The sequence below is a fragment of the Scardinius erythrophthalmus genome, assembly GCF_964197995.2.
Source record: "Scardinius erythrophthalmus genome assembly, chromosome: 25".
In the NCBI taxonomy this organism is placed as follows: Eukaryota; Metazoa; Chordata; class Actinopteri; order Cypriniformes; family Leuciscidae; genus Scardinius; species Scardinius erythrophthalmus.
Window position 1 is genome coordinate 29,605,118 of NC_138245.1, and position 14,467 is coordinate 29,619,584.

At 38.2% G+C, this 14,467-nt stretch overlaps 1 protein-coding gene across 7 annotated transcripts in view; it reads left to right on the forward strand.

Annotated features, from left to right (window-relative positions):
• Window positions 1-14,467, forward strand: part of kcnab2a (potassium voltage-gated channel subfamily A regulatory beta subunit 2a) — a gene marked incomplete at its 5' end in the record, with an annotated part of 107,602 nt that overhangs the window by 3,480 nt on the left and 89,655 nt on the right. For 3 of the 7 annotated variants that reach the window (XM_081357511.1, XM_081357514.1, XM_081357517.1), the window contains one exon: window positions 4,077-4,171. The exons of 2 other annotated variants lie outside the window; for them this stretch is intronic. Of the gene's footprint in view, window positions 1-4,076; window positions 4,226-14,467 lie in introns of all 7 variants that reach the window. 2 more of the 7 variants (XM_081357512.1, XM_081357515.1) reach the window with 1 other exon arrangement.

The window sequence follows — 14,467 nt, forward strand, 5'->3', positions numbered from 1 at the left end:
AACTATACAGTTTAATGATCTTTCTAATTCTGTGAGAATAGGAAAGTCCAAACATCTATGACGTTAACAACACAAGAGGAACTATATCGCTGGAATCGCTTTCAGAAAGTTTTTTTTTTTCAGCTTATAATCACTGACAGCCAATCAGAGTCCACTCAACATTAAAGAGCTCGAGCATTTAAAGCGGCAGACGACAAAACTGCAGCGCGCTTAGAATATGCAACTCTAGCATGCATTGGTGTGGATGCTAATGGAATTATCGTTATACTTATCTTTATAGTTATTGTTTTTGTTGTGAATGGGCCTTTAGATTTCCAAATAGAACAAAAACTTGAGGTTTCAGCATTTTACACGTTTAATAGTTTGACTATTCCTTCTCAGAAACATAAAACCCTCTTTTCAGAAATGAAATAGTTAATATGAAACACTTAACCAGTGTAATGGTTTTATTTTAATGGTGTCTCAAACCGTGAGCAAAGGATCATGTTTGTGCTACTTCAGAGTAAATCAGTTTTTTTTTTTTTGTTTTTTTTTTTAATTAATTTATTTTTTAACTTGGTGTAAGGGACATTGATATTCTCTCACCTGTCCTTCTGATGCCCGTAATGTACGTAGATCTTCCTGGAGTGATGTGATATGCAGTGTTTTCTGAAATATTATGGATAGTTGATTGCTGTAATTTGTCATATTCTATCTCCGTGACATTTTCAATTGCAGGGGTTAATTAGAAACCTGTCAGATGGTACAATGATCATCATTATCATAGCTGTGCAATTGTATATTAGCCTGGCAAATGTAGTTCCTAAATTTCTATTGCTAGAGGGACTTGGACTTTGAACACTCTACACATAATGGGCAAAAATGACTTGGTCGTTCCCAGCATGCGCTTTACTGTTGTATCTTTTCAAGGTCAAGGTTGTGTTAAACATCTTTCTTAGAATTACAGCAATTTGCTGAAAATGAGCTCACCTGCTTCATTCCTTTCTCAAACTATTGTTTTCCAGCTGAGAAATGGACGCAGTCCTGCAGGAATTGAAATAGGCCTACATCTCTTTTCATCACGAGAATGCCAGTGCACATCCCAGTGGGAAGGCTGTGGATGTTGCTTGGTGCTGTGACAATTTATTGCTTTTTCTATGTGATTTTAATCTAAGAGTCAGGGAAAGAACAGTGTAAGTTGTTCAATGTGCTATTATTTGAGAAATGTATTGACAAATGCTTCAGGGCATTCATGTGTAAGCTTTGTTCTTGTCTCATGTAGTAATTGTAGCTGGGGTTTTTTGTGTGGCATTCTGAGGCAAAGAGCGTTTCCATCACATGTATAACTGATAAGATAGTTTTCAGGAAAACCTACAGAATTTTCTGTGGTGGTTCTATTGCAGAAAAAACAACACAAAAGATTTCAATTATTTGAAAGGATTTATTCCTTTCCTGATGTGGCTAAAGACAACCTCTTGAGCTGTTTTGCCTGTGGACCTATTAAAATGATGGCTAATGGATTTCTATTTAAAAGGAAACCTCATTGGTTTTTAATGTTATAACTTGTCCACCAAACACTACTGCATTGAATTTATACACTGAACAAAATTATAAACACAACACTTTTTTTGCCCCCATTTTGCATGAGCTGAACTCAAAGATCTTTGTACACAAAACGCCTGTTTCTCTCAAATATTGTTCACAAATCTGTCTAAATCTGTGTTAGTGAGCACTTCTCCATTGCCGAGATAATCCATCCACCTCACAGGTGTGGCATATCAAGATGCTGATCAGACAGCATGATTATTGCACAGGTGTGCCTTAGGCTGGCCACAGTAAAAGGCCACTCTAAATACACAAAATATACACTTACATTTGTGAATGTTTAATAGACTACTGTGTTCTTCTTCAAGAAGGCATTTATTCTTACACTCTTCTACGTAGCACTCATAGTGCTTTGGCTAAATGTTGAGGTGTTTCCTTTCCTTATGGTCTCCAAGCTGCAAAGATGGGAATAGAAAGGTGGCATAGAGATCTGCTGTAGTATGAATAAACTGGACGTGAGCCAAGGACCAGCGACACAGTAGTTTGCAATGCTAGAGTTGCTGCAGTCCCCAAGGCTCCGGGCAAGCGTCTCATAATAAAGCATGTGCTAATACAATCTGTGTGGAAAATGAGATGATTATCTATAGTGCAGAAACTGAAATAAAGGAAAGGCAGGACCATTGGATACAGTCTATTTTTATAAGGGATTTCGTGCTATAGTAGTAATAGGGATGGTTTAAAAAAAAAAAGCATGTTTGAGCTGTTTTAATTGAACGCAACTTGCACATATCTAAAAATATGTCAGTGCCATTGTTTTGTCTCAAGATGCACACCAGTAGTTTCTTTTCCTTTTTTCTATGGCACGTTTATAAAAGCTACTTAAATGTCTAGGGGTGGGGGAAAAATCGATTCTTAGATGCATTGTGATGTGGACGATTCTGAATCGAATCACAAATTTCAAAAATCGATTATTTAAATATTAATTGATAACGTAATGTTGACGGAACGCAAAAGGCGTGCAGCTGTGCACATAACAGAGACACATGATGGTTGAGCGAGAAACCCGACCGGCACCGTCTGCATTAATATCTAGCGTAACTTTGGCTTCTATGAAGTTATAGGGAAAAAGGACCTGGACAAGAACCACACTTTATGCAAGTAGGGCTCCCGACTGCGACCAAATGGGTGACGAGACACCACGTTGTCCAATTGATAAGAGCTGCATCTTCTGTTACTTACGAGAAACATTAAACAGCAAACGAAACTAAAGTGAAACGAAACCGCCCTATTCGTTTGAACTTTTAGCGCAACCCGAGCTCAGAACAGGTTTACTCGTGGGCCGATCTCAATCACACAACACTGTTATTACACAGCCCTGGGAGATCCAGTATGAAAGCATTTGAATTCACCGCAGAATTAATAACATCACAGCAAGATCTAATTTGGTGCATTCAAATTCGGCGCAGAATTCTGTTATAAACCACACATGTCAGATTAAACCGCGCTGATGTGGAAACCAGGACAACCTTAAAAGCTTCCAACCAACTCGGAAAAGGCTAAGCGAATTACAAACTATCGCAACATTTATTGCCAAACCACTTCCATTTGTTTGATCAATAAAATATATTGGAAGTAAATTCATTATGGATCATAACAAATTCTTTGCTTTAAAAGTAGCAAGTAGTCACACACAGTGAGAAAAAAAAATCTGTATAGAAAAAAATCGTTTTATCATCTCATTGCCCTCTGAATCGTAATCGAATCGTGAGGTGCCTAGAGATTCCCACACTTATAAATGTCCTAATTAAACTAAGGCCTAATCCTGGCTTAATCTAAGCCCTGTCTGTGAAACCATGCCTTTTATTTTAATTAACAACCTTTTTTTTTTTATCTGTCAAAATTACAAAAAGCGTTTAAAATAATGAGTTTTAATGAGAAAATAATGTCCCACTGTATGTTCTTTCCCAACAAGTTCTGTACATTTCTGATTATGGAAGCTAAATGCATTGTAAATGCTGTTTAATGTTATCTTTGAAATTTTTTCGAGAGAAGTCAGTGTCCTTCGACCTAATATCAAGTCCAACATTATGGTGAAGAAATGAGTGTAGAACCATTTCCAGAACCCTTTACCTGTCCAAACACATTGTAGCAGTGGGTTTATATGAAGACATTTTAAACATGCTAGCTTAAATTTGTTTGTGTCTGCTTTCTTCTCTCTCTCTCTCTCTCTCTCTGTTCCTCCTTGCACCCGTTGTTCCTCCATATGGTTATGTTGCGCTGACTGTGCAGAGCGCTGTGTTCGAGTGATGTAAGAGGGAGGGACCCTGCGTTTAATGCATCTACTGTGTTCCACAGTCTCTATTCTCCGGCATTGTCTCGGGAGACTTGCTCACACATACTCGCTGCTTTGGTCTCTCTCTCCTTCCCATCCGCCCCCTCTCACGCGCACTCTCATGCACTCAGGCATACAGGCACACACATTGACAGGGTAGCGTGGAGGATAAACCCACTCACCATTCCCGTCTCATCTCCCCTCCCTCTCTCTCTCGCAGTCGTTCCTGACGCTCGGCGGAGGCAATCTGGCTGCACACACCCAACTCTTCTTCAGCCTCGCCGAGCAGGACACGCTGCATCAGGCATCGCAGAGGTGGGTAGTCAAGCAACAAGACGCTCTCCTTCTCATCCTGCTCCCCACTTAAGCGTGAGTCTGTGTGTGTGTGTGTACGTGTACTGTGCGGGCGAAAGGGAATCTCCTTGTCTTTCGTCTCCTTGTCTCGGCATCTGCTTGCTGCGTTGAGAGGCATAACCATATTGCGCAGGGAGTTATTCCTTCTGCCTGTTTCCCATTGTGCTCCATGATTAATGCATGCTGTTTCTGCTTAAATTAGCATTTGGCATCATAACAATCAAAAATTGTGCCTTGAAAGGAGCGATATCTGTGAAATTCATTGAAGAATAAGCATTTGATGGCTGAATATGAGCATCATGCTCTCACCTGCTGCAGTGCCCATCTGTTGCCCACAAATGCAGGCTTTACGCTACGCAGTCCGACATTGACAATATGTGTACTGTTACAGCTTCGATTATAGCAGGTGCTAGATAATATTGTGAAGATGTGTTATGGTTGTCATGGTATTATGAGTACTGTCTGCTGGAGAGGAAGTGGCTTTTCCTGTTAGGTTGTGTGTGGACGGTGTCGCTCACAGGGCCGATGCTGGTAAACGCAAGGAAGTCGCAGGAATTTGGTGCAGTAAGTTTGTAATGGCAGCTACAGCATTAGAGGAAGAAGGTGCTAGGTCTCTTGTTTTGAAGGTTAGAGCTTGTTTTTTTTGTAAATTATGCATATTTCTTTTGTATTGTGTTATCCCAACCATGTTTACAAGTCGTTTCTGGTCAAAAGGGATAGCACTGATGTATTTTTAACTTTGCGGTGTTAAACTGCATCAGTGATTGGAATGTATAATGCACAGATAGCTCATCATTTTCATAAGACATACTATTTTCCTTGGTAATATACAAAATAAACTGCTGTCATATGGTAAATGATACATATTACAAGTAATGCTTGTCTTATATTCCTCTATGCAGGAGAGCTGCACGATTCTGTGTAAATTGAGAATCACGATTTTTTTGTTTCAAACCGAGATCACTATTCTCCCATGATTCTGAACAAACAACTAAACAAAATAACGTAATCTACCATTGCTTCTGACAAAATGTTAATTACTGCAGTCTATTTAAAATGTTTTATTAATCTGAATTAAAAAAAAAATAAAAATGGGTTTGATTCACTCATAAATACTTCACTTGTTTCATTACTGGACCAATCAGCGTTTTTGAACGAATCTCTTGAATGAAGGATTCAATGACAAATAAATTTTTTAACAGTCACTTGTTGCCATCTGGTCGTTTTAAGCATTATTTAAAGCACCAAGTTACTTTCAAATGGTGATTTGCTTTATTTTGATCGCTACCGTAGACATCAGTGTTTTTATCCAAACTATAAACTTCTGTGATAATAACATTTGTAACACAATTAAAGTCAAGAGAAATAGTCAAATAGCCTTTAATGGTTTTTGAAACATACATGATGACCAGTATAGTCAGATTCCTGAATGAATTACTCACGTGAACCAGTTATTTTTATTGGAATCAGAAACGCTTAATATTTAATCCTGAAAAGTGCTAGAATCATTCAGTTCCTTGTAGTTCACATCCCTAACAATGTCAAAAATCATAATGATTAATATGCATAAAATATTGTTTATTAACGTTAAAATTATAAAGAATTTTGAATGTCACTGATACATAAGATACAATTAAGAATTTCTAGGCACATAATCACTGTAATGCATTTAAGAAGTGAAGGCAATGCTATTCTAAAGGGCCCTTTCACACCTACCTTGTTTGGTCTGGATTTTCTGACTTTTTAGTTTGATCCGAATCAAAATTACAGGCGTGAAACCTCCCCTGGACCAAACAGACGAAATTTGGTCAGACGAAAAGAGGTAGTCTCGGTCCGGATCAAACTGAACAAAGGTTTGGTTCGTTTCTAGTGTGAAAGCATTTTCTGTATGATTCGGACTTTCAGACCATTTACAGGAAGTTCCGGTGGTTCCCGCAGGATTGCCTGCCGTCTTCTCCTCCTTTCCTGCCGGCGACCATAAAATGTTCGCACAACGAGGATGTTCATTTGGCGAATTTGAACTAGCCTCGAGTATAGTTGGTGCTGCAGGGAGTAATGCCGCAATAATAACAGTACAGTGGCAACGATATGCGTCTGTTCATTCATCCTTGTCAAAGTTTTATTTAATTTTTTTCATTCTTGTCAAAGTTACCCACTGAATTGACAACACGCTCACGTCAGACGCACGTGCGTTTACAAACCAATGTCAAGATGCAGCCCACATAGATGATGACGACAGGACGCAAGAATGTCATGTAAAGTGCTTTAGTGCCCTCACATAATTGCAATGTGAAATGTATCAAAACATGAACTTTGGTTCGGATCTTGTTGCAGACTTTCAAGTGTGAAAACGCCTTAAGACTAAAACATCATACAATGCCTTAAAAATTAGGCTAATAATATCTCATTTTTCTGTGTCTTTCTCTGTACTGCTTAATATGATCTACAGCATTGAGAATAATTGAAAAGAAAAAAAAAAGACGGTGATGGTGGACTTTTATGTGATGCTGAGATGCTGTCCAAAGATGGATGTGGATGAGAATGCTAGAGGATGACAAATTTGAGATATTAATTATTTAATGCAGTTGTTTTTCAGCAGATTTGTCTTAAAGGTCCCGTTGCATGCGATTCCATGTTTCAAACTTTAGTTAGTGTGTAATGTTGCTGTTAGAGCATAAATAATATCTGTAAAATTATAAAGCTCAAAGTTCAATGCCAAGCGAGATATTTTATTTAACAGAAGTTGACTACAAAAAACGGCTCGATTGGACTACACCCCTCTACATCCTGCATTAGTGACATCACCAGAACCGTTTCTTGACTAACCTCCGCCCACAGGAATGCTCCCTCAACTCTACTGGCTATTTGCGCACTTCTTATAACTTAGGCTACTGTGTTTACTCAGCTCTTACGGTGATTTTCTGAAGTAAAACTGACGCTTCATCTTTTGTGTGATGTACAATAAACTTTATTATACTCATCAGTATATGTTTGATCATCATTCAGACAGCAGACTTGTAGGCTATTAGTAAGTAATGGATACATAGCCTACAAGCAGATGACAAATACGTTATAATAACCGTAATTAAACTAATAAACCATACCTGTTTCATCTCTATACAGCACTCTGACTCTGTAGGCATTATTGTCCGACTCGAAATGAACACCGTTACTGAGAGTTTCTGATATTATCATCATTCCGTGAGATGAATTTGTCCTGACAGACTGAGCGCGAGCTCATGAAGCTCCGCCCCCTGTGTCGTCCAGCAGCACCTCATTTGCATTTAAAGGGGACACACTGAAACGGCTCGTTTTTCTGAGCCCCAAAAAATGTCAATTTAAACATGCTGTAAAAAATGATCTGTTGGGTATTTTGAGCTCAAACTTCACATACACACTCTGGGGACATCAGAGACTTATTTTACATCTTGTGAAAAGGGGCATAGAACGGGACCTTTAATAGTTACTGGACTGTTTTTCAAGCATGAGGGAAGCTCTGCATGTAGATTTAAGCTTCTCCTCGGAGAGAACGCCTTAACAGTTCTCTCTAACCATCCTGTGGTGCAAACGCAGAGCTGCTGTCTTGCTGCATTACTCGTGTTTGGGAGTCCCACCAGGGAGAAGGTGTGCATTTGCAGATCTGTGTAACCTACGGCATTTATCACACCTGTCTTCATCGCAGGTGTGTGCTAACGTCTGTAGATGTGTGTGTTTCTTTTTTCATTTAGACCACCCAGTCATGTTGCCAAAGAATTTTTAAGCATAGACTATACAATGTCCAAAATGGACACTCGCCAAGTGCCAAATGAGTAAAACTTGGCCTGGTGACAATAATGTTTTTTTTGGGGGGGGGATTGCAAAACGAACACTTTATTGTTGTTTTTCTGACTAAAGCAATATGAACAAATCAAAGTAATCCAGGCTGATTCACTGATGCATATCTTCAAAGTAATTTAGGATGCCAAAATGTTTGTTGTAACATTTTGTGGCACCTTTCTGATAACATAGTTTTCCTTTTTTGTCTTGAAGTCTCTTCTAACTAAAGGGGAAGTTCAGGCATGACATATCGAAGGACTTGGGCCTGGTTACAACAAACCCCTTAAGCTAAGAATTTGTTTATAATTAGGCTAGTTATAATTTAGGTTATAATTAAAAACGAATGATAACTAATTATTTCTTAACTTAAAATGGTCATGAACTGGCTTTTAAAAAAATGTTATATTGTTGTCTGAGGTCAATTTATGACGTTCGCTTGGTTTTTACATTCAAAAACATCTAAATGAATAAGTAATAGGCTATTTTCTACCCTGGTTTTGAGCCTAGCTCCTGAAACGCTCGGTTTATATGGGCGTTCCGCATTGATGACTTGGAAGTAAACGCCCACTGCTATGATTGGATAACAGTTTTGCATATTATAATGAGTTTCATGTAATGCGTGAATCGGTGGGTGGGGCTAAACAGGCAGTGTTGAAGTAGGCGCTGATCTTCTTCTTGTTTAATACCCTTTGACGTCAGAGATCCCTACTTTGAAAAACCTGTCGTTTGCTGTGCCTAGTGTCAATAAAAGCTTTTATTGGACTAACAAGGAAGTTTTCATTTCTGAAACTTGCAGGATATTCTTATAGTATGATGACCTCTTATATGAGACCTCTTTCATTTACTTTTTATTTAATTTATAAAAGTGCTGACATAATAACATTGGCTCAATTACTTACATGAAAGTTGTTGAGGCAGGACTTACTGGACTTGCACTCGTAAGACGGGAGTGTTTGGGGAAACGGTGCAAAACACACATTCATGGTCTGTACATTTTCTCAATTCCCACTGATTTTGTTTGGGTGAATTTTAGACCCTGGGACTATAAGTTTCGCGTCATGCCTATTTAAGAGTGAGTGTGAGACAGACTTTTCTCTCCAGGGGTTCATCATGCAGACTATCCCTCCACCTGTTCCCTGGCTACATGAAGGACAACAGTACTATAGCATCGGCTGATAAACAGGGTTCATTTGCTTTAATGAACAGCAAACGGTTCAGCTGCATTAGAGTTTGGGATCTTGTAAATTTTTCACTGACCTACATTTGGATGTTTATTTCTATCCTAACTAGCACGTTAATTATGTCCAGCCTCATTTGCCTAGAGCCACGTTTCAGCTGAAATCACAGTAGAGTTAACATTAATTTAAAAAAGGAAATGATAACTTGTCTTATTACAACCCAAGCTTGCAGATAGCTAACTTCGGTTGACTCGATTATTGTTTCTACATTGCCTAATTGCCAAAAAAGACAATAATGCAAAAGAGCTGAATACACTAATTAGGCACGACTCCATTCTCTCCTCATTAGTGTTTAACTAAAGCACACCCGTTTGCCCTTTTCTTACTGTAGACAAACATCTTGACCATATAGATTGCGCTATTGAGGCTCAAGCATCGCTATCATGGTTTTCCCTGCTAATCAGCGCTGGGTCATTGTTGCCAATAAATTGTGGGCCTCCTTTCAATAATGGAAGCTCTGGTTCTGATAAAGCACTAAATTGATTATATTTTGTCAGATCGCTGGATTGTCCCCTGGCCTCCCTATTCTTGTGCTGTCAACATTTTTCCTTGGGAATCAAGGTCATTTCATTGAAACATTTTCTTGAAACTTATTAGCATGTTTAATGCATATGAAAGGAAAATAGATCTTGCAACTCAAATGCAAAACAGTTATTGAAAAATGTTATGTAATTTAGGTCATCAGTGAAGATGGAGATGAGAGGGTTAGTAGTGCTAGACTAGTTAGGCTGTTGACATTTTTTTAGCCAGATGAGCATTGAAAAACCGAGCTTAAATTTTTTTTTATGATGTTGATATTAGTTGGAGCATTTTCCATCTCAACATGTTTGGGATTAGGGTTATAAGTCACTTGACAAATGATAAAAATTACACCACTCTGACAAGTTAATATTTGAAATGGTGGGATTAAAATAGTTTTTAAAATGTTATAAATATCTTGTATAAATTACTGTAAAAACAGGTGGGCTAATCTGTAGCATTACATGCAGGTGACGTGATTACTAACCTATGAGCTGCACTGCTCTTCAAAAGTTTGGGGTCAGTAGGTTTGCTTTGAAAGAAATTTACACTTTTTTTATTCAGCAAGGACGCATTAAATTGACCAGAAGCGATGATAAAGAATTGCATTGCTACAGAAAATGTTCAAATACTGTAAATGTTTTTTTTTTCTTACTTTATATTCTTTAAAGAATCCTGCAAAAAGCACCACAGTGTCCACAAAAATACTGATCTCAACTTTGATAATAATAATAATAATAAATGATTTTGAGCACCAAATTAGCATGCAAGAATGATTTCTGAAGGATCATGTGACACTGAAGACTAGAGTAATGCCTGCTGAAAATTCAGGTTTACCAAAAATAAATAGCATTTGAAAGTATATTGAGTAAATATTTTAAATTGTTATATTTCACAATATTACAGTTTTTACTGTATTTTTTATCAAAAAACTTTGAATGGTGGTGTACAAGCATCACAACATCATTGGATGTTCACTGTTTAGATACTTTAGATGCCAATTGTATAAAGAGCATATATCCTAATACACAAATTATAAGGACAACGTTCATTGTCTGCAGCATCCATTAACGTGAATTCAGCTTCATGTGCACCTTTCTAAAAGAAGCTTTTCACCATTTTTATATAGTTTAGTATACAGATGCTACATTATTTTACTGCCATGTGTACAGGTGAAACTCGAAAATTTGTAATATCGTGCAAAAGTTAATGTATTTCAGTAATTCAAATTAAAAGGTGAAACTAATATATTTAGTTATATATAACTATATACGTATACATGATTACACTTTTCAGAGGGCTGACATTTCTGTATTTAAAATCCTTTTTTTTTTTACTGATTTCACATAATATTTTAATTTTCCAAGATTTTGAATTTGGGGAATTTCATAATCATCAAAATTATAACTTTTGCACGATATTCTAATTTTTCGAGTTTCACCTGTATTTGCATTTGTCATATATCAGTGTTTCCCCTACAATGTATTCAGCAGCAGCGCAGCGCCGCGCCACCGCCGCTGGATTTTCAGTGCCGCTGCAAAATCTTCACATGATCAGTAATATCACGCCATTCACTTCATTCACTTACACACCTAAAAACACTGAGACATGGCGACCGGCGGCGCTGCTAATGCGGTGGCTCTGAATCCACTTGTTGACAAGAAAGGATGAAAGAGCCACATATGGAAATATTTTCGATTAGGCTAATATTGCTATAAGGGGCCGTTCACATAGCGCGTTTTTTTGCGTGTGCAAATTCGTTATTTCAAATGTAGTAATTCACCTTTATTTCTAGGTGAAGACAGACCTGAGGAATAGGCTACAAGAACAGCATCTGAAAAGCCCAGAAAAATTAAGTGTTCACAGATTTGGTGTGGCCTTTGCCATTAAGATTGGCAAAAAAAATTTAAATAAATTGTAAAAAATATTTTTCTGGGTTGTGCCGTTTATTTTTCCCCTAACAATTTCTACCTTATAGCTGAAAATTTACACAAAAGAAAAACATGAATAATCCTGTCTAAAATTATAAAATGAAGGTTTCTGTTTGTGACCAGTTCAAGGTACGTGCTGCAATAATCATGCCTTGAATCTGTTGATGGTATGTCTAGGCCTGTCGCGATAGTCGATAAGTCGATTAATCGCACGATAAAAAAAATGAGCTCGATAATTTTTTCGGCCGCGATAATTCCATTTGCATGCTTGTTTGTTTTCCTCGTCTCTCTCTCTCTCTCTCTACCAAAGAGACTGGATGACCACTCTCAGTTCTTTAGCGTATATGAGGAGTGAACCCTCTTGTCAGTTGCATGATCTTTGTGTTGGGAGGCGGCGCCGCCGCACTTGTCAGTCACATGGTCTTTGTATGGGAAAGCGCCGGCGGGACTGCTTGCGGCGACTGCCGGGAGAGAGAGAAGACGCTAGTTGTGAGTTGCGACAGCGAGCCCAATCACATGAAAATGCGTATCTGTACCACGAATGTTATTTCTCGTGCCATTTATACGCCAAAAATAGTTTTTGCGTGCAAATGATACGCTCTTTATGGCGTGTAATACGCACGCAATCCTCACCCCTAATCCTAACCAAGTATTTTCAGTGCGTAGCATACACGCAATAAAGTGCGTCTCCGTCTTCCCGACAGTACACAATCACTCGACAAAGTAACAGGAGGACAAAGTAACAGGAGTAACAGTGCAAAATGGTGCGATACGGCTTGTTGAGGCTTTTTTTTATTTGTTTACAAAGGTCCTAACTGTCAGTTTTGCCTGTTATGGAATGTATCACTATTTATGCCTAATGACTAAAGCCTAATGTTTAATAATTTTTGAAGTGCAATTTTGTTTACATCCATTTTATTTATTAACATTTATTTTGTTAACAGACACTAAGAGTCCATTGCTTTTTGTCATCTTGTTTTTGGTTGTTTTGTTCATTTTTTTTGGGATATTTAAAATGTTTTCCGTTTTCAATGTTTAATATTCTTTAGAAATAAAAGTTTATAGATCGTTGAAAATGTGTACCTGCATTATTATGCCATTATAATTATATTAGATGAAAATGGTCTCAGAACGACAATATTATCGTTTATCGCGATAATTTCTTGGACAATTTATCGGACAAGCAAAATTTGTTATCGTGACAGGCCTAGGTATGTCATATTTGTATGTCTCAAAATGTCCATTTCTATCTACAAAAGTCATGGTTTAAGGGGTTATTTTACAAAGAATTCTTCCGGAGGTGCATGCCCGCGGACCCCCAACAACCTCCGGCACTTAACGGCATCGCTGCTGGAAAAAATTCTAGGGGAAACACTGTATATATTCATCATATTTTTAATGAACCTCTTGGCAGAGGCTGTCCGGTTGGCTTTTGCTGCTGACTAAATGCTGTCCTGTATCAGTATCAGTCAAAGATGAAGAGGTCATATTCCATCAGCCAGGTCTCATTGGACAATCACATGTGTATGTGCTGCAGGGAAGCCTGAGGGAAAGAGGGAGAATCCAAAAGGAAGAGAAGGAGGTAGAGAAAAGAGGATAGGACACACACACACACACACACACACACACACACACACACACACACACACACACACACACACACACACACACACATAAGGATTGAGAAACATTTTATTCAGAAGGGAGAACTGGAGAGGCACAAGACAGGATGACTATTGCTGAGTAAAGCTGCTTCTCTGCTATGCAGTCGGTCTCTAACCAATCGCAGCTTTGCTGCGTGACTGAACTCCCCAATTGGATCAGCGTCTGTTTATGTTCTGGTGTGTGTGTGTGTGTGTGTGTGTGTGTGTGTGTGTGTGTTCTGGTGTGTATGTGTGTGTTCATGCACCTTTGCTCCAGTATGTCCCGTTAAAGAGGTGAGCGAGAAATTGATGTTATCAGTGATGCTGATGGTGTAGCAGATTATGATGATGCACTTTTACACTATCACGACCCACACTGAAACTCTGCAGTTTATGGACAGAACTATCATACTGGGATCAGTTTGTACAGAATGCTGATTCATGCTAGAGATTATTATGTGCCATGTGAGCAAAACATTGCAACTCTTTCAGATCTTCATTTTGATGTTATCAGCATTAGCAAACAACTGTGCCATGCTTGGCTGATTAACAGTCTTTACTTAGCTACACTTATATACATGTAAAAATTAAGAAAATATAAATTAAATTTCTGCAGTTATGCATATAATGCGCATTCATTAGAAAATATTTTCTATTTATGAAATATAGTATGTATCTGCATTTTATTGGCAATCAGCCACCCTGCTTTGTAGATATTGATCATTGAAAAACCCATATTTGTTGACCACTAGTGTACACCTTTGTTTTTTAAATGGTACAAATCAGCATTACAGTATTTTGCTGGGGCATTAGTATGCACACAAACACACAAACACTCCATGCAGTTTTACATTAGTTTGCTTCAGCCCACACAATCTGCACTGCTGCCGTATGTACAACTGCAGCTGACGCCTGTTCAAAGGCTTGCACAATCACTCATAAGTGTCTCTGTACAAAACCCCAGCATGCACAGCAAACCTGAGCCACTTTAAAATCTTGTGTTAATCACTGAACTGTATATGGCTGTTTTTTTTTGCTTCCTAATCCTGAACCTGAAGCTCGTGTTCTGAGCCGCTTTCATATCTATACTGTAATGCGTGTGCATTTCTT